Here is a 20,620-nt window from a genome sequence, read left to right on the forward strand (position 1 = left end):
GAAGCCACACATGGATCAGTGTTGATATGCAATAACTGTGCACATCTTGTCATTACTAATGTTTCTTCATCTTACGTAATGTGTTAGTTCCAGTGCAGAAAGTTCTTCTGACAGAATGAGAAGGTGCACAGATTCACCCTGAGATTCTTCGTATTTCTTAGAACTATTTTTTTTTTTTTCAGCTGATGGTGACAACATCTTTAATTATTTCATCATCACGTTGCGCCCAACACATGGGAGTATCAGCATGACACTCAACAAAATCATTAAAACCCGTTCTATGTGAAATACGAACCCAGTCATTGTCTTCTTGTACACCGAAATCAACATCAAAATCTTCAACATTTTCAGGCTCAGCCTGAGTTTCTGCTTTTGTGGTGCCAACTATTTGAAAGCACTTGCGTATTGTTTTTGGCTTAAAAAAAGAAGTTCAAATGTGTGTGTATTCTTATGGGACTTAACTGCTAACGTCATCAGCCACTAAGCTACACACTACTTAACCTAAATTATCCTAAGGACAAACACAGACACCCATGCCCGAGGTAGGACTCGAACCTCCGCCGGGACCAGCCGCACAGTCCATGACTGCAGCGCCTTTAGACCGCTCGGCTAATCCCGCGCGGCGTTTTGGCTTCAACTTGTCTCAATCAGTCCTTATGTGGTGCGTTGCTAGATATGTAAAAATAAATTCAAAATCTACATATACGTATCTGTACTGCAATGAATATAATTTATAGACCTATTCTAAAAATTTTAATGATGTTCAGATAGAAACGACAGGGAATACTATACATATTTAGTGTATGTGCAAAGATTATCCTAACCTACAATGCAATTCTATGGGTTACCTACATGTCCAGTTTAGAATATTCTTTCGCACTCTGAAGATGTGCGATAACACCTTGGAACCAGCATTTTCCTGTATTTTGCTTTTGTGTCAGCTATGATGCCCAGATTCAGAAGCTGAAGATGGCTCTTGCAATTAACTGGAGAAAAATGCCAGTTCTATGTTACTGAACTGCTACAGGGTGAGCCGAACATTTCTCGAGAAGAAAAAGTAGTTTTCTCTTCTCATGATGCATACTGGTATGAAAATTTTCAATGTGCCTCTTGAAGAGATTTTCTGTCTTGCATCCCTTTTACTACCACGAGTCACGTAGTCGGTAGGATACGATTGTACTCCTCTGAAATATCGAAACTTCGCTGTCTTACCGAACACTAGTGGTCGCTCTTTAGCGGAGGCATCTTTGTTTGTGGTAAAGACTACCGTCACTCTTTACTTGCTTGTATTTCCTCCAAATCATGGGCAGCCTTTGTACAACAATAAGTTAAAAGAAGGTCCTGTTTGGCTGTGTTGTAAATATCTTTCAGACTGTGACTCTTCAAGCTGTTCCGGCCGATATATTGTTAGTAGTCTTCACGGGTTTGCCGCCGGGTGACGTTGTGCAAGTTCCACAATATTTCCTCGGAACGACTGCCCGACATCTTCAGTTGGTTGAACCTTGCTGGCGGCTACGTACGACTGACGGTATCTGCACGTCGACGCCGCTGTATACAGAACACGCACGCGAAGAATGCGCAGGCGCAGAAATCAAGCATACACAATAACTTGCAGATATATGGCGCATACTCAAACGCCCTCTGCCGAAAATCGCAGAGTGGTCCTCTTGCGCGTGCACTGTACGCTATGTTTATTAACAGTGCGCCCAGACGTCACTCACTAAAAAACCATACCAGACCAATGTCATAACGGGTCTGTTATCGAAAAATCTTGATTTTTCTCGTCGTGATTTAATAGCAGCCAATGCAGGGTGCCAGGCTATGCTCAAATGAAATCCCACATTCCTTCATCTACATCAACGTGATTACTCTGCTATTCACAATAAAGTTCCTGGCAGAGGGTCTACCGTTCCACTCTCGAACGGCACGCGGGAAAAGCGAGCTCTTAATTTTTTCTGTGCGAGCCCTGATTTCTCTTGTTTTATCGTGATAATCATTTCTCCCTATCTAGGTGGATGCCAACAGAATGTTTTCACAATCGGAGGAGAAAACTGGTGATTGAAATTTCATGAGAAGATACAGTCGCAACGAAAAACGCCGTTGTTTTAATGATTGCCACTCCAATTCACGTATCATCTCTGTGACACTATCTACTCTATTTCGCGATAACACAAAACGAGCTGCCCTTCTTTGTACGTTTTCGATGTCATACGTCAGTCCCACCTGATGCGGGCCCCACACCGCACAGCAGTACTCCAGAATAGGGCGGACAAGCGTGTTGTAAGCAGTCTCTTTAGTAGACCTGTTGCACCTTCTAAGTGTTCTGCCAATGAATCGCAGTCTTTGGTTTGCTCTACCCACAATATTATCTATGTGATCGTTTCAATTTAGGTTATTTGTAATTGTAATCCCTAAGTATTTAGTCGAATTTACAGCCTTCAGATTTGTGTGACTTACCGCGTAATCGAAATTTAGCTGATTTCTTTTAGTACTCATGTGAATAACTTCACACTTTTTTCCTTATTCAGGGTCAACTGCCACTTTTCGCACCATACAGATATCTTATCTAAATCATTTTGCAAGTCGTTTTGATCATCTGATGACTTTACATAACGGTAAATGACAGCACCATCTGCAAACAATCTAAGACGGCTACTCAGAATGTCTCCTATGTCGTTAATATAGATCAGAAACAATAGAGGGCCTACTGTTGATGAGATTTCCAGCTGTACGGGTATGTATTGCTTCATTGATGACGCAATACCAGAAAGATGATGCCAGGGATAAAACTTCCATATTTTTATAAGTCATGCCCTGTATTTAGACAGTGTCTAGCAGTTGCCGACTTCTTCGGTTGGTGTAGGCGTGATACTCTGATGTTCATCTCAGCGTTCTTGTACTGTGCGAAATGTGTGACCTATATATGCCTCCCCATATCGACAAGGAATCTTATACACGCCACGTTTCCTCAGACCAAGATAATCCTTAATCGAACCCAAGAGGTTTCTCAGTTTTGCAGATGGTCGAAAAACACATTTAATGTCATATCTTCGGAGGACTCTTCCGATTCATGACGACAGGGCACCAAAATACGGCAAGAAGACCAAAGTGGTGGGTGTCTTCGTATCTCCATTCTGCTCCATGGCTCGAACTCGTTTGGTCCTGAATGCATTACATATGTCTCTCAGAATAACCGTTTTGTCGGAAAATTGTCTTCAAATGTCGTATCTCGCTCGACAGGCTTTCGGGATCAGATTCCACACGCCGCTCCATGAACTAGCGTACGTAATGCACTACTGCATTGCGCAGGGTGATGGCAGCTTAATGGCCTGCAAATATAGATCTTTGTCAGTTAGCTTGCGGTAGACGCTGTGTCTCAAGCTTCCATCTGCTTTCCTTCGTACCAAAACACCAAGAAAAAATAAAGTACAGTGTTTAATCTCACGGAGAAGACATTGGACGATGATGCAGTTTCGGAGCTAGAGACGGGTCTGAATTTTGCACCTACACTGGGTCTGCACCTATCTGGGTTTGCACCTACATTGGGTCTGAATTTTGCACCTACACTGGGGACCATTCCCATCCGCGATGTGATTAGTGGAATATAACAGGCTGTTTCGAAACTTCCTAAGGATGCTGCCGAAGAGATTAGGCGTGAAACATACCGCATCTTGACTCGAGCTCTAACTAAGAAATCCAACTTTAACATCACCTCAGCTGAAAGAAACGCTCTACGTGAACTGAGAGCAGACCAAGACATCATCATCATCATCTTACCTGCTGGGAAAGGAAATGCTGCTATACTTCTGTCATACACAGGATGTAGTAGCAACACATGCAAACTGCTCGACGATCGTGCATACAGTAAATTAAAAAGTGATCTGACGGGTAGGATCCAGAGAAAGACTTCGGAACTCATAAGGAATAGCTCAATTCCAGCGCAAGTCACCAAGGGTTTGCGTCAAAAGACTGCAGTTCCTCCTAGACACTATGGCCAACCGAAGATCCACAAGGCTGGGGCGCCTCTCCGTCCCAATGTACACTACTGGCCATTAAAAGCTACACCACGAAGATGTGCTACAGACTCGAAATTTAATCGACAGGAAGAATATGCTGTGATATGCAAATTATTAGCTTTTCAGAGCATTCAAATAAGGTTGTCGCCGGTAGCGATAACTCAACGTGCTGACATGAGGAAAGTTTCCAACCGATTTCTCATACACAAACAGCAGTTGACCGGCGTTGCCTGGTGAAACGTTGTTGTGATGCCTCGTGTGAAGATACGTGCGTAGCATCTCGTTTCCGACCTTGATAAAGGTCGGATTGTAACCTATCACGATTGCGGTTTAGCGTATCGCGACATTGCTGCTCGCGTTGGTCGAGATCCAATGACTGTTAGCAGAATATGGAATCGGTGGGTTCAGGAGGGTAATACGGAACGCCGTGCTAGATCCCAACGGCCTCGTATCAATATCAGTCGAGATGACAGGCATCTTATCCGCATGCCGGAAACGGATCATGCAGCCACGTCTCGATCCCTGAGTCAACAGATGGGGACGTTTGCAAGACAACAACCATCTGCACGAACAGTTCGACGACGTTTGCAGCAGCATGGACCATCAGCTCGGAGACCATGGCTGCGGTTATCCTTGACGCTGCATCACAGACAGGAGCGCCTGCGATGGTGTACTCAACGACGAACCTGGGTGCACGAACGGCAAAACGTCATTTTTTCGGATGAATCCAGGTTCTGTTTACAGCATCATGATGGTCGCATCCGTGTTTGGCGACATCGCGGTGAACGCGCATTGGAAGCGTGTATTCGTCATCGCCATATTGGCGTATCACCCAGCGTGATGGGATGGGGTGCCATTGGTTACACGTCTCTGTCACCTCTTGTTCGCATTGAGGGCACTTTGAACAGTGGACGTTACATTTCAGATGTGTTTCGACCCGTGGCTCTACCCTTCATTCGATCCCTGCGAAACCCTACATTTCAGCAGGATAATGCACGACTGCATGTTGCAGGTCCTGTGCGGGCCTTTCTGGATACAGAAAATGTTCAACTGCTGCCCTGGCCAACACATTCTCCAGATCTCTCACCAATTGAAAACGTCTGGTCAATGGTGGCCGAGCAACTGGCTCGTCACAATACGCCAGTCACTACTCTTGATGTGAACTGTGGTACCGTGTTGAAACTGCATGGGCAGCTGTACCTGTACACGGCATCCAAGATCTGTTTCACTCAATGCCCAGGCATATCAAGGCCGTTATTACGGCCAGAGGTGGTTGTTCTGGATACTGGTTTCTCAGGATCTATGCACAGAAACTGCGTGAAAATGTAATCACATGTCAGTTCTAGTATAATATATTTGTCCAATGAATACCCGTTTATCATCTGCATTTCTTCTTGGTGTAGAAATTTTAATGGCCAGTAGTGTAAATAACGTAGGAGCACATACTAAATATCTGACTTCACTATTAGGACCTCCCGTAGGCAAGTACGACCATCATATTCGAAACTCTGAGGATTTCATAGGTCATTTGAAAACTCTTAGATTGGAGTCGTCAGATGTCTTAGTAAGTTTTGATGTTGTGTCTCTATTTACAAAGGACGCTTGCGCTACTCTTTAGAACTCATTAGCAATAAGTTTAAGGAGGACATAATGGCATTATTCAAACATATGTTTCCTTCAACACACTTCCGATTTCATGACCAATATTTTGAACATGCGGACGGTGTCGCCATGGGAATCCCCCTGTCTCTTGTAGTGGCCAATTATTTTATGGAGGACTTTGAAGAAAAAGCACTACAGTCAGCCACTCTCAAACCCTCTTGTTGTGTGCGGTATGTAGATGATACATTTGTGGTGTGGCCACATGGGCTTGATACTCTACCTACGGTTCTTCAGAATTTAAATTCACTCCATCCGAATGTAAAGAGCAGTGTATGTGGTAAAAGAAGGTACTTTACCATTTCGTTGTGTTTTGGTACGATGAAAAGCAGATGGAACCTTGTGATTCAGCGTTTACGGCAAGAAAAGGCGCACAGGGCGTTTGAGTATGGCGCCATCCATCTGTAAATCATTGCACATGCGTGATTTCCGCGCGTGCACATTCTTCGCGCGCGCGTTCTACATACAGGGGCGTCGACGTGCGGGTACCGTCAGCCGTACCTAGCCATCAGCAAGCTTCAACTACCTGAAGATGTCGGACAGCTGCTCCGACGAAATATTGTGGAATTTGCACAACGTCACCCGGCGTCAAGTCTTTCAGATTGTCTTTTGTGGTTAACTTTTTGCTCTTTGCAGCATTCTGTAGTGACATTATCCGCGCTGTTGACCACCTCACGAACTCTGCGGCCACTAATACCACATCTTATTTTGAACCGGATAACTACTCAGAAGGATCATGAAAATTTTAACATTTAATTTCCTTGAGAAATCTAAAGCCTTTTATTTTAGCATTTTGCCTGAAATACGTACCTTGGCTGCATGCTAATTTTAAGACGCTTTGCATTGCTCAGTTTAGGTTCACTAGGACTACTTTGAACTTCTTCAGTTGTGTTTATCTTCTCCGGAATGGAAAGACATCTTTTGTTTTCTGATAAATTCATCATTTTCGCATGCACAGAAGTTGGAAACCACACTATAAAAATGAACTGCTCGGTCGCTCTGTTGGTGTATGCCAGTGAGTTGGTGAGTTGTAAGACAAAGCAAAATAATTAGATGCACCCGTAGTGTTGATCACTTCCGTTACCGAATATGAATAACATCGAGTACAGAGCCATTCCAGAGCAAGTCCTCGGGATAGGCCCCATCGATATCTACAATAACAACATGACGGACAACGCTTTGACTAGGCTGACAGAACTGGTCTGAAGGCAGACTGAAGGTCGGTGAAGTCGGCTCCGTGGCGGCGCTGGCAACAAGGGCTGAAGAGGGTATGTCTCGGAGTCGGCTACAATCACGGGGATTAAGCCGTCCTCACACGGGACGAGAGGGCTAACGTTGACGTGGACTGGACATCCAACCCAACAAGAGCACCATCAGCAACACGAGACGAGTCGGTTAACGTGATTTGCGCTCGCCCTTATGCGTTGTCGGGTCTCTCTGGCTTGCAAACCACACAAGTTCTTAACGAGAATGGACGCGCGCAAAATAAGTGCGTTAACTCTGTTAGCGAAGGTCGAAGAAGAGCGGAGAAACTCGCGAAGAAGATTCTGAAATCGTCGATGACGAACAGCGAATTGCTGGTAGAGGAAGAGTACATAAAGCTGCACAACGATCTGAGATACATACTAGTAGAATTTATTCGTTAACTCAATTGAATTTTCATCCTGTTTTCGGTTTTAAATTGAATATATGTAGGGTATAGTGTCTAAGTCAGTTTGCGCGTGCGATATGCATGTTCTCGAGTTTGCAACTGACTACTAACAATGTGAAATAACGTACTTCATCATATAGATTTCGAGGTCAAGGTTGTTTTCATGTTTTCATTCGAATGGAAGAGGAGATGTTTTTCGAACTGCTCACCATGACTGAGAAAAGATATTTACCGGCAAAATACAGACGTGAACCAGTCTATAAACCCAGAGACAGATACCGATATATTTGTTATAGAAAATTTCATAATAGCAAAAACTTCGAGGGGTAATTTGTGTTTGCTTTCAGACATCGACTGACAGTCACGTTAAGAGTTTTGGCCAGTGGGGAAACGTTCTGTCTTTGGCCTTTCGAACAAGAATTACAACAAATACAATATTTGAAGTATATAAATGAACAACAAAGACTTAGAATCTTTTAGAAAATAAAAGAGGAAAAAAATTCGAAGGAGGTGGACGTGAACCCACTACCTATCTCATGACGCTATCAGCTTTGCAACAGCTTCGAAATAGCAACCAGACTTCCGTATATGGCATACACTTGCCTAAAGACTGTATCTACAAATGTCATTATTTGATGTTTAATATGCAAATTGTACCTACAATATGCGCTTTTGATATATCATCATTGTGCCGTACCATTGAAACCTTCATAGTACACAACTTGTAACACAAAAAACGTAAACTACAGGAAGCCATTATCTACCGATATGCCGTTTCCTGTCATTTTATTATAAAAAATTGTAGCTAAGGCGACACGTTTTCGAGATATCCTCAATTTGATGATCTTTGAAACAGTATTTATTAATGCTATGTACTGTGTGAGAAAGAAAACCAGCCAAATAAGATATTTAACGCCATACAGTACGGCGACTCCTGTGTTCTGCTTGTGTCGTAGAATGATGTGCGACAAAAATGACTGTGGAGGAGTAAAAATACTAAAACGTCTATATGGAAAAGTCTTTGCGGGGTAACTTTGCATGCAAACTCGAAGAAGTGCGAAAAAGTAGAGGTGACAAACGAATAAATCCAGTTTCACTTTATTTTACTTGAGTCCAAAAAAAGAAAAAAAGCATGTTTAATTTAGTGATGTACATAACTTACAACTCAAAAATGAGACGTTTAGGAGTATGTCACAACCGACCGATGTTATTTGAGACTGGTGATCTTGGGAGCATGATGTATTTCCTTTGAATATAAAATTAAAGTGTTTAATTTTTAATACATTTTGTAAGTTTGTTAAAAAGCAGCTAGGCATTTTAATGGATTTATATTAACTGCTTTTTTCTTCGTTTCTGCAAACCTATCGATAGCGGGAGGGTACATATGGACTTTTCACAGTGATTCGGTACTGAGCCAAACTAAATAGTATGCAAGAGTGCCGGCCAATGTGGCCGAGCGGTTCTAGGCGCTACAGTCTGGAACTGCGCGACTGCTACGTCGCAGGTTCGAGTCCTGCCTCGGGCATGGATGTGTGTGATGTCCTTAGGTTAGTTAGGTTTAAGTAGTTCTAAGTTCTAGGGGACTGATGACCTCAGAAGTTAAGTCCCATTGTGCTCAGAGCCATTTGAACCATTTTGCAAGAGTGTCAATAAATAGCTATCTTCAGAATGCTTTACTTTTTTCTCTCCTCAAACGTGAAATATGACAGTATGTAACATGAAGAGGTTTAATCACCATCTGAAAACATTCTTGCTTATTAAGAAATGAGGAATCACGTAACGTTCCATGATGTGTAAGAAAGATATGAAATGTTACACAATCACAACTGTGACAAAGAGGAAATTTTCTCTTCCATATTTTACACAAAAATGTGTATAATAGAGAAGAAAATTAGCGTCACTACAAGTTTTTCAGCTGTACTGATGGGTTTCTTGAACCATTTGCACGTTTTTTCCTCGTGTATCACTTCCTGTAAGTTGCGTCCCATGTTGAAACTGATTTTAAATATCAAAGTCTGAATTTTGTGTTATTTAGAAGATGGCCTGTTAGTCAAAATGTTATAACAACCCTCACCGTCATGTGCTGCGAAAATACTAGTAGTCATAATAATCGCCATCATCATCATCATCATCATCATCATCATCATCATCATCATCTTCTCCTCCTCCACCTCCTCCTCTGGTAACTGAGTGGTCAGCGCGACAGAATGTCATACCTAACGGCCCGGGTTCGATCCCCGGCTGGGTCGGAGATTTTCTCCGCTCAGGGACTGGGTGTTGTGTTGTCCTTATCATCATCATCATCATCATCATCATTTCATCCCCATCGACCCCCAAGTCGCCGAAGTGGCGTCAACTCGAAAGACTTGCACCAGGCGACCGGTCTGCACGACAGGAGGCCCTAGCCACATGGCATTTCCATTTCTTCTCCTCCTTTTTCCTCTTCCTCCTGATGAGAAGGCACAATAACATTATCGTGTAGTCCTCATGTAATAAAATATCTAAGTAGTTGAAAATGAAGTCCAATCCCCCGCTTCTGTCCATCCCGTTGCCGACTGCCCATTGCTGTTGGGGCCGCGCTTTGGAAAGCAGCATGGTCGCCGTATACCTGTGCACGAAAGGACGGGAATAGCCAGTCAGTCACAGGTAACAGTCGCACCATGGACAACGCACTTTAAGCAAATGGACGGCGAAGATTCAAGCTTTACCGCTTTACAGCTATGCTATACCAAGTCGGGTTAAGGTTTCTGCGACCGTCATCTCAATTGACAGTTATCAGCATATTCGTTTGGTCGTTAATCGTTGTTTGTCCAAACGCCGAACACTGCTCCGCTACCGGAGACGTGCTAGAATGTCCCAAACTCGTGTGTCACCTCCTGCCATTGTTCTGCCCGACTGTCATGCAACAGACCACACTGGTTAAGAATCTGATAAATTCTCTATTCGCGGAAGCCTAGATCTCATTTACGTTGCCCTTTGCGGTCTAATTTAGGATGCATTACACTTGATGCTTTTCTATCATGAAGTATAAAATGCCCGAAAAAGCACTAGATAATAGGAGGAAGGCTTTCCAGCCATCCCTCATTTGCGTTCTCAGGACCCATCGCAACAGGATTGAGAGCGCGATGATTTTGCGTACCAGTGTACCCATTGCTGTGGAAGACGTTTAGGTATTCAAATTCCGTTAAGGTTTCAAGTTTTGACAATCTCTAATTACTGTTGTTTCGAGGGTACCTCTTCTATGAGATGACTTGTGGGTGTTGAGGTGCAGGTGCAGACGAGTATGGTTTAGCTTGTTGTTGTTGTGGTCTTCAGTCCTGAGACTGGTTTGATGCATCTCTCCATGCTACTCTATCCTGTGCAAGCTCCTTCATCTCCCAGTACCTACTGCAACCTACATCCTTCTGAATCTGCTTAGTGTATTCATCTCTTGGTCCCCCTCTACGATTTTTACCCTCCACGCTGCCCTCCAATGCTAAATTTGTGATCCCTTCATGCCTCAGAACATGTCCTACCAACCGATCCCTTCTTCTCGTCAAGTTGTGCCACAAAGTTCTCTTCTCCCCAATCCTATTCAATACCTCCTCATTAGTTACGTGATCTACCCACCTAATCGTCAACATTCTTCTGTAGCACCACATCTCGAAAGCTTCTCTTCTTTTCTTGTCTAAACTATTTATCGTCCACATTTCACCCCCATACGTGGGTACACTCCATACAAATACTTCCAGAAACGACTTCCTGACACTTAAATCTATATTCGATGTTAACAAATTTCTCTTCTTGAGAAACGCTTTCCTTCCCATTGCCAGTCTACATTTTATATCCTCTCTACTTCGACCATCATCAGTTATTTTGCTCCCCAAATAGCAAAACTCCTTTACTACTTTAAGTGTCTCATTTCCTAATCTAATTCCCTCAGCATCACCCGACATTTTTTTTCTTCGTTCGCTTGCATTGCAGTAATAGATGAATTCGATTTCAGTCACTTTTGACTCATGTAACTCCATTCACGGATTCCCAGAGGCTGAAATCGCATCCGACGTATTTTATCTTTAAATCCGATTTTTCATGTTTTCTTCTGCATCGGTTTTAGGTGAGGTAAAGAATTGTTATTGTTTTCGATCATACATTTAAAGAATAATGTATTCGAGTCTTCTTTAGTTACCTAGCCTAGCTTTTTGTATGATATTAAATATTTGTTTAATTATCTAATCCCATTGCACACAATTGTTGACGAAGATATCCCATTGTTTATCCAATGTCGCTTGCTAATTTCTTAGTTGTGATGAGGAATAGTGTCCCATATTTTACAGGGGATACTCGTCGTATCCAGATCCCACTCCAGCTACTGCCAGGTCTGGGTTGTTAGTATGGAGTTTGGCATTGTTAGTTTCAGAGGGTGGGCAGATGCCCTTCCTGTCGCCACCTCGTACCCCCCCCTCCCCCCACGTGGGGGACGGAAGTAGTGTACCCCAGCTGTCTGCATGTAGTGTAAATCGTGAAAGAGTGCGAGCGTATTTCAGATGTCTGCGAGTCGTGTAACTGAGGCGGAACGTGGGGACCAGTCCGGTATTCACATAGGGGGATGTGGAAAACCGCCTAAAAACCACATCCAGGCTGGGTTGCACACCGGCCCTTCGTCGTTAATTCGCCGGGCGGATTCGATCCGGGGCCGGCGCGCCTACCTGAGTCCAGTAAGCAGCGCATTAGCACTCTCGGTTAACTTGGCGGTTCTTACAGGGGATAGTATGGCTCGAAAATAGTTAAAAAATAAGTCCTTCAAACATATGTTTGGGAACAAATACTTGTTGAGAGATTGGCCAGTCTTTCCTGTGGTAACTATGTGTCTGTTGACATTATGGTTGTGCTGAATGTGACTGCCACTCATTCTTACGCATAGTTTACCTCAGTATCAATCACACCTAGCTCCACTTGAGTTTGTTCATATGCATAGCACACACGTTTGCTGTGGAACACGCTTTGATTGATGTGAATTGAGCACGCAGGAGAGTGGTTCATATCTACTCGACTGCTCGCGATCCCTGGTTGTTGTCTGGAACAACCACTCTTCTTTACCCAGATGATACGCGGTCTTGATGTCGTTCGACGTGCATGACACATGTCAGTGGATTAGCGGCTCTGACTAAACCATAGCTAAGTGGTGTATCTGGCCAACATTAAAACAGCTACTTTCCTTCGTATTAGTGTTTATAGAACTTTTTCCCTGTTTATTCCACCAGTGTCCCCTTTAAGATTATGGGACATTTCAAAAAGTACTTTATGAAATGCGTGAATAAATGACAGTGAAGTGTAATACATACTGTACTTTATTCGAAAAGCATACGGAGTTGATATCAGTAATGTCGTGATGATGATGATGATGATGATGATGATGATGATGATGATGATGATGATGATGATGATTTAATCTGCGCGGCATCACTTGAATCTGTTATTGCTATATGAAAATGAAAGTGTTCAAGCCTATTGTTCAACATTTCAGATTAGCTGTCCTTCCGCCTGGAGCCTTTGAATCTACTGGTTGCGCGTATCTGCTACGAGCCACAAGTTACAGGTACAGTTTCTATTTTGTAGATGCACACTGAGTTGCTTCCCTTGCGTATTTTAACTGTTTTCTACGTTTTCTTGAGTTGCTTTGTGTGAAAACAAAGGAACTATCAAAAACTAAAGGAATGTTGTTCACTTGTGAGCTATAAAAACACAAAGAAACGATTAAATGTCTAGAGCAATGTGCAGTATTAAGCGGGTATTACACGACGATCTGCCGCGAACGGTACTGGTCTAGCGCGACAGTCATCTAGCGGTAGAGCGGGCGAAACTACGAAAATTAGCAGACACATTGTCCCCGCGCCAGACTAGAGCAGTTCTAAACTGCCCTCAATCCGCGCATGGGCAGTAGGCAGCCGTAACTCGCGCATGCGCAGAAGGGTGTACCACAGTGCTTTCTCCTTGTTGTTTGGTTATTGTTTGGCGGCTGGTGGTTAATTTCAGATTTTTGTGTTGGGATTTTTCGCGTTGGGGATCTTCTGATTTCCTTTTTTTTTCAGTAAGCAGGTTTCATAAATGCAGAAAAGAAACTTTTTTTGTATTAAAAAGCTGTTTGTGAAAGGATTTTTTTCTGTTGATACCTTCGTATTCTAGAAATGAAATGGAGCAAAGAGGCGTTAAGCGCCTTAATTCAGGTATACAGCGAGGAAAGGTCTACATGTGCACCGAACGAGGTGGCGCAGTGGTTAGACACTAGACTCGCATTAGGGAGGACGACGGTTCAATCCCGCGTCCGGCCATCCTGATTTAGGTTTTCCGTGATTTCCCTAAATCGCTCCAGGCAAATGCCGGAATGGTTCCTTCCAAAGGGCACGGCCGAGTTCCTTCCCCGTCCTTCCCTAAACCAATGAGACCGATGACCTCGCTGTCTGGTCTCCTCCCCCAAACAACCCAACCCCCCAACCCTCTACATGTGCCTCGCTGTGTCATAATATGATACGTCGGCAATCGTTTTTTTCTGAGTAATATGCATATAACGCCACAGGGTGATTTTCGATTTGTATCGTAATATCTTAGCTTACGAAAGTTCATGTTTGTTTTGATTGCTTCTGTTGTTTATTTCAGCATGTCAGAAAAGAGAAACTGGCAGTGATAGGCGACAAGTCCGTGCAGTTTCGCGCAGTGCGATAGACGAGGACTGAAAAAACTCTGAGTAGTTCTTATAAACCGTATATTCAAAACTTGGAAAAATAACACAAGTACATCTTTAAGTATTGGTCCTTTCAAGTGCTGCAAATTGCAGTACATACATCCACAACTACTTTTGAAATGATGGGCTGACTCTTAAAAGATTCCCCATTCGCCAGGAAACGTAATGTTACAACCAGCCTGCAACATAACAAGGCGTTTACCGGTATTTTATCAGTAATCTTGGCTGGTATGATCACAAAACGCATAAACATAGAATTCTTACCTTGGAGAAGGTGAGATAGCCTCCCTCATGACTGTGTCACACATTCCGATTCCATCTTCTATCATAGACAGCTGCTTCTCGAAACAGTCCATGTCCATCCTAACGAAGTTCCGATATTCTTGCGGATCTTTGGGCTTCAGTTCTTTCATTAACAGTGAATATATTCCCCTGCCTTAGTCCTTTCGTTTCAGCCAGGGTCGAACCCAACGACGTCTGACTTTTCGTTTTCGTCGCCGTTCTGCCCTAATCCGAAGATATACTGTCCCTGCCAGGGCAATAGCTCCAAAAACAAGTGGATCCACCTTGTGCAATATGCTGTACAAATGTAAAAATGGTTCAAATGGCTGTGAGCACTATGGGACTTAACATCTGAGGTTATCAGTCCCCTAGAACTTAGAACTACTTAAACATAACTAACCTAAGGAGATCACACACATCCGTGCCCGAGGCAGGATTCGAACCTGCGACCGTAGCGGTCACGCGGTTCCAGACTGAAGCGCCTAGAACCGCTCGGCCAATCCGGCCGGCTATAAATGTAAATTTCGATATACATATACCTGTGCAACCAAGTGTCGTAATATAAAATTGAGTCTGTAATTCAGAACAGTACTAATCTACATCAGAGAAAAAAATTACTTAATAAATAATGGTAAAAAACAGTTTCTTATTAAATAGGAACCTTGAGCTCACAGAAATAATTTGAACGTATGACGTTCCAGTATATAATACAGTCGGCCTTGAGTTGCGCGCGGTAGAACAAACGACTTTACAGGACATCTGTCTGACGAGAGAGACTGCTATGCCATATTCCATGTTGTAGCTTAGTTTGTTGTAAATATAGTGTGAAAGACAACTTCTAACTTTGAAAAATCTAGACGTCTGTAGACCTGTATGCTACACATAATTTTTGCTACTTTTGTTGATTCAAGTTATTATTTTTACCTGCTACTGTCAAAATATTTTTGTATTGTTTAATACGTTTTCCTTTTTATGTGATGTGGGAATTTTGTCAGATAATGATAATATGTACTGATTTCACTTTTATTTATTTTCAAAGCCTGTTGTTTAGACCCAATGTATCATGTATGGTACCGCCAGTTGTGTCTTTCTGAAAAAGAAAAATAAGGTTTTTTTTCTCTGGTTTCGGTGTCTTAGCAACTATTACAGGCAAAAAAGTTCATTAAACAAATTCTACGCAGCAGTTATTTATGGGCGTGAGGAGGATATGAGAATTATCAGGTTTGAAAAGTTTACATTCTTAGCTTCAGATTTTTGTGATTGTTTTGTTACACACTGACTGTGTCCCCTTATTTCTGTTTTAATAGATATCAGTGCTATCAGCATTAATTCATCACCGATGAATCGGAGGGCCTCTCATATTGAGGATGATAGTTTCCACTCACTGGCTTCATTATGTCTGTGAACAATATTTTGCAATAACGACATATTGTAACGGGTCACAAAAACTAAACTACCTAATTTGAAATAATCAAGAAGCGTCACACATTTTGCAGTAAAGTCAATACTTATCGGTTGCACTCCTACTGCTAATATTTCTGAGACAACTCTTTCAACAAACTACATAATGCATTGCTTCCACCCTTTCTCATTTAAGTGTTCTGTCACTCCCATACATGAATGCAGTCTGCAAGGTAACGGACTTGCCATGTTAGAAACACCAGTTCTCGCCTGACAAGCGACGGCAAGGAATGTTGGGCCCAGTTATTATTTGAATCGGTGACCGACCACCTGGCAGCACAGGAACATGCAGATCACCAAAGTGGTGTCCAGTTGAAAGATTTGCACCAGGTCGTTGCGCCACAAGCTTTTATTATGCCAGGCTCGTCCAAACTGCGCCCCTGGGGCGCTAGCTCCCGCGATCGCCCGCGGCCAGCGCCCCGGGCGAATTCGTATGTTGTAGCAGTGGCCGAGCCGTGTAGCTCAGCTCGCCGTGCGGACCGCCCACCGCGCCTTTCGACCTTATACCATTACAAGACACAACCACGGGTTTGGATATTTTTCTAGCCGTGGAAAACGTGTTAGAGCCAATGTATTTAAAATGGGAACGCCTGGCCAGTGTAACAACAGATGGAGCCCGTGCGCTACGAGGGATGCGCACTGGATTCCTGGGTTACGTCAGGTCAAAAATGGCTGAAGTCGGCTGTTTCTTATTCCCGGCAGTCCATTGTCTGATATACCAGGAGGCACTTTGTGCGAAGATTGTCAATATAGAAAATGGTATGGACACAGTTCTTCGAACGGTTAATTATCTTCGATCGCATGGACTCACACATCACCAATATAAAGAATTTCTGGCTGATATCGAAGCGGAATACCCGGAAATCCCCTACCACACCGAAGTAAGATGGCTGAGCAGAGGAAAGGTGCTTCGTCGGTTTTTCTCCTTGAGGGGTGAAATAAATATCTTTTTGAAATGAAATGATGTCCAGAAGAATTACTTTGTGATCCTAAGTGGGTGGCGAATTTGGCTTTTTTGAGTGACCTTACTGGTCATTTAAATACTTTGAACATTTCACTCCAAGGCGAAAATCACTCTGTTGCTGATTTAGTGCAGACGATTCAAGCATTTAAAAAAAACTTATTTTGTGGGGAAAACAGCTGCGCGAGGAGAATTGTGGACACTTTCCTGCACTAGACAGTGTTAAAGAAATGTGGATTTTTCACATTATGTTGAAATCATTTGCGAATTACAAGAACAGTCTGAAAACAGATTTTTGGAGATAAGTGAGCTTCAACCGACCTTATATATATTTGTTCGTCCGTTTTCCCTTCCGGAAGAGGATGTCTCACAAGTGCTTCAACTAGAGCTGATTTGACCTGCAGTGCGATATCCGCCTGAAGAACCGCTTTCTTATGTGTAAAACTTTGGACGACTTTTACAGATGTCTTCCACGAGAGAAATATCCTCTTTTGCACAAGCACACGGCCAAATTTCAATGTTTGGTTTTACGTATATTTGTGAGCGCTTTTTCTCTCTTTTAAAGCTTGCTAAAATTAAGAACCGTTCATTACTTGGCGATAAAAATTTGAGCAACTCTTTGAGGTTAGCAGTCTCACGGAATATTGTACCAAACCTAGACAAAATAGTTTCCTCGAAAAAGAAAAACGTGTAAAATGTTAATTGTCTTCTTTAACAATGTTGAATTAAAGGGCTTTATAACCTTAATTCTATTTTTAATAAGTTTTCAAACTTGGTCAGTTAAAATTATTACCTACCAAACGGCAAACTAAGGATCCGATTTCTAAACTCTGAAAAGGGATAAAAAAAGCTGTAGCGCGAAGTATAACAAAAGATATTTACTTGTAACTACTAACAGTACGAATGAGACACTGTATCCCTTACATAAAACTATTTCTAAAATAGAATATTTTGTTTACGTTGGATCAGACCGCGGGACGGTCCAGCGCAGAGCAGTGCTGTGAGATCTCATTCGCTCCGCAGCTCTCTCTCTCTCTCTCTCTCTCTCTCTCTCTCCTAGGAGTAGCAACACGCGGTCGCGGACGGGGCGCTGAACTACACTGCCTTGCGCCCGCGGGCCGCGATTCTTGGATGAGCCTGTATTATGTAGTCTGCCGTTATTCTTTAATGTTGCTTGTGGTGCTAATAATATTTTTCCTGTTATTTGCGTGAACCCTGTGACTGCTCTGTTAACCTACATGTGAACGGAGACATAAAACAGTACTGCTACTGTCTCGTTATCACTATAGCCGCGGCCACTACAGCCAGTGCCACTGCAGCGAAAAATTACGTGTTTTTGTGTTAACCACTAGCTAAGCCACTATACAGCCTCATTGTGTACACTTTATATTGTTTTTTGATATTAATAAAGAATATGTACATACACAGTTCGAAATAGAAACTAAAGAATAAAATCGACAGCTGCCTAACTCCTGTCTTCTATCATTATGGACAGAGATGCAAAAGTATCTGCTATTCGGAACAGCCAGATCACACACAAACCTCCGTCACCTTTAATTTTTAATACGAAAAAGCCACATTGTCTTTGGATAAAATTATGGCATAAACAATTCATTGGGCCTATAAGAACATACAGATGTCGCGCAGAGTGTTTGAGATTACTGTATAACTTCCATTTTTGCCACTTGAAATTACGTAAAATCGGATTTTGCCTGTTACATGAGAGCAGAAACGTGCCTCAAAGTGACAGCGTGTATCTAACTACACTGATTAGCCAAAACATGATGACCACTTGCTTAATAGCAGGTTGATCCACCTTTGGAATGCAGTACAGCAGTGATTCGACCGGTCCTGGGTTGGTTTCTGTAGGAATGGGCACCAAAGGTCCACATGCACAAATCACGCAGTTCCCATAAATTACGGGCCGGTAGTTGCGGGCCCTTAGCTAGTGCCCAGTGGCGTCCCAGATGTGTTCTGTGGAGTTGAGATCAGGTGAATTTGGTGGACAATATGTCAAATTGAGTTCACCATCATGCTCCTTCATCCACTGGAGAATGATTCTGGCCTTCTTGTGCAGGCATTTATTCTGCTGGAAAATGTCATCACCAACAAGGAAGAGCTCAGACATGAAGGGATACATGTGATCTGTAATAATGTTCAGATAGTCTATAGCTGTCATGGTGCCTTTGATTACTTCCACAAGGCCCACAGAAGCCCAGCTGAACCTCTCCCATAGCATAATACTGGTACCACCAGCTATGCCCGTGGTGCAGTGCCTGTTTAGAGCAGCCATTTGCCTAAAAGAGTACATCTCTGGACTTGATCATCGATCTGGTGCAACAATTCATCCGACCAGATGACATGTTTCCATTATCGACTGTCCAGTCTCAGTGATTCCATGCCCACTGCAGTCGTAGTTGACAACGTCGTCGGGTCAGCATGGGAACACGGTGAGGTGTAGGGGGGGGGGGGGGTCGTCTTCTGTGCCAAAATACTCTGGCATCAGATCTGCCTGTTGTGCTTTAAGGAGTGGCAAGCCTCCAAATTCCACGTTGTGTGATGGGCTGAGAAAGACCATCTTCGGACCAGTGCATAACTCAATTGGTGATGCGTGGAGCCAATTCGTGGAGCTGCTGTATGTGTTAAAAGGCACCAGTTGGCACCTGCTAGTTGCACACGAAAAGCCAACAAGCTTCACCGTTTACGAGATGTTCATTCCCAGGCGCCAGGCTGTAACAATCTGTCCTTTGTCAATGTCACTTATGTCAGTAGATGTACGAATGTTGATATTCCTTTACACTTCCCGTACTGCGTCATGGGCTGCAAAGCCGCCAGACGGCATTCAGCCTCTCGGTGGACAGTGGTCATAATGCTACAGCTCATCACTGTATTTGCCTAGGTAGTTCCTTTTCCACATCCTTGAGGGAGTAGGGTGGCTCAGTGGTTCCGGCCTATCTCAGTTAAGTTCTCTGTAATATCTCGCTGAATCGTGTGTACTGCCGCTGGTCTGCGTGTATCTAACTGAATATTTCGACGTCGTACCTCGGCATCTTCCTTGGGTGCTTCCTGTGACTGAACGACAGGCTGACCGTGTCCCGTATTTATGCCTGGACGGTGTCTGGCGTCCCCTACGCCGTCCGCTCCCGCTGCGACCGTGTCGGTTGGTCGCCAGATGTTCCGTCTTCCGTCCGCGCCCTCTTCCGTTGTTTTCCCCAGTGGCGGCCGTTTCATGGCGTACCCTACTAGGTCCGCGCCCGCCAGGCGCGTTCCTCCCACTGTCGACAGGCTGCGTTTGCTTTGGTAACCGTTCAGACTTTCTCCAGCGCCCCTGTCATTCTCCTGGTCTTGTGTTTTCTTCTGTTGTTTTGTAATAGGTCCAAAGCCGGGTTCTACGCCGTGCTGAGTTCGTACCCAGCTTCCCGGTTTATCAAATTCTCTGTCATCTTGATTTCGATCGATTCAGTGATGAGACAGTTCCAAAATTTGGGGGTCTGAGATAAGATCCTGGTTTTATCATAATTCATGGTGTGCTCAAGTTCCAAACAGTGTTCTGCTATTGCCGATTTCGTGGCTTGTCGGAGCCTTGTATGCCTTTGGTGCTCTTTACATCTTATATCAACGGCCCTGGTGGTCTGGCCAATGTTAGACATACCGCAATGACATGGTATATGGTAGATACCAGGTTTTCTCAATCCCAGATCATCCTTAACAGTTCTAAGAAGCGTCCTGATCTTGTTTGGTGGGCAGAACACACTCTTGATACTGTGCTTTTTCAATATCCTGCTGATCTTAGCAGATATAGGTCCTGCATACGGTAGAAAGGCTACCCTCCTGGTCTCTTCTTCTTGTTCTCCCTCAGTATCAGGTCG

At 43.5% G+C, this 20,620-nt stretch overlaps 1 protein-coding gene across 2 annotated transcripts in view; it reads left to right on the plus strand.

Moving 5' to 3' along the window:
- Window positions 1-20,620, plus strand: part of LOC124721462 (ligand of Numb protein X 2-like) — a 579,832-nt gene that overhangs the window by 38,958 nt on the left and 520,254 nt on the right. For both annotated transcript variants that reach the window (XM_047246450.1, XM_047246451.1), the window contains exon 2: window positions 12,833-12,904. The gene's annotated coding sequence lies outside the window, so the exon portion shown is untranslated. The remainder of the gene's footprint in view (window positions 1-12,832; window positions 12,905-20,620) is intronic.

Source organism: Schistocerca piceifrons, chromosome X (assembly GCF_021461385.2).
Source record: "Schistocerca piceifrons isolate TAMUIC-IGC-003096 chromosome X, iqSchPice1.1, whole genome shotgun sequence".
In the NCBI taxonomy this organism is placed as follows: Eukaryota; Metazoa; Arthropoda; class Insecta; order Orthoptera; family Acrididae; genus Schistocerca; species Schistocerca piceifrons.